Below are 664 nucleotides of genomic sequence, written 5' to 3'. Positions count from 1 at the left end.
ATAAACAATTGATTTATTGAAAAAATTGTTTAAACAATTTTTTTTGTTATAAATAATAAAATAGGATGAAAGCGTGTAAAAAGAACTTTCCAAAACCCTCATCAAAATTTTAAATCGCGTAATTAGAAAGGAAGTTACAAGCGTTTGAAACTACCCCTGCAGGCATTGTGGTTGAAAATTCAAGCCCCCCTCACTTGGGGAGGGTTGGTAATCCTGGTCTATAAGTTTGTGGATTAACTACTGTTGGGTAGGCGAACATATTCCCAGAATTTAGAGACAATCGAAAAACATGACTTTTTGAGTTGGGGCAGTTGAGGAATAATGCCCCTTATGAAGGTAAAATTGAAAAAGTAATTTTTGATTCATATTCTATGGCTAATTATGAAAAAAATTTTAGATAGCCTGCTCGATATACTTAACATGAACAATTCTGTATAAAATTTAGAAGAACGTATTTTTTTCTCAATTTATTTATTTTTGCTAATTTTTTTTTTGCAATAAACAAAAAAGAAACGCATTTATTTTTTCGTACGAGCGAAAACATAGGAGCGCCAATCTGAACAATAGGCTGGTCCAAGAATGCATGGCCAGTATTTTACGTGCTAGAGGGCAAGGATCCCCCATATTTCATTCCAAACCCGAAAAAAGAAATTCCCTAATTTTT

The sequence above is a fragment of the Belonocnema kinseyi genome, chromosome 7 (genome assembly GCF_010883055.1).
Source record: "Belonocnema kinseyi isolate 2016_QV_RU_SX_M_011 chromosome 7, B_treatae_v1, whole genome shotgun sequence".
In the NCBI taxonomy this organism is placed as follows: Eukaryota; Metazoa; Arthropoda; class Insecta; order Hymenoptera; family Cynipidae; genus Belonocnema; species Belonocnema kinseyi.
This window is presented reverse-complemented; position numbering follows the sequence as displayed.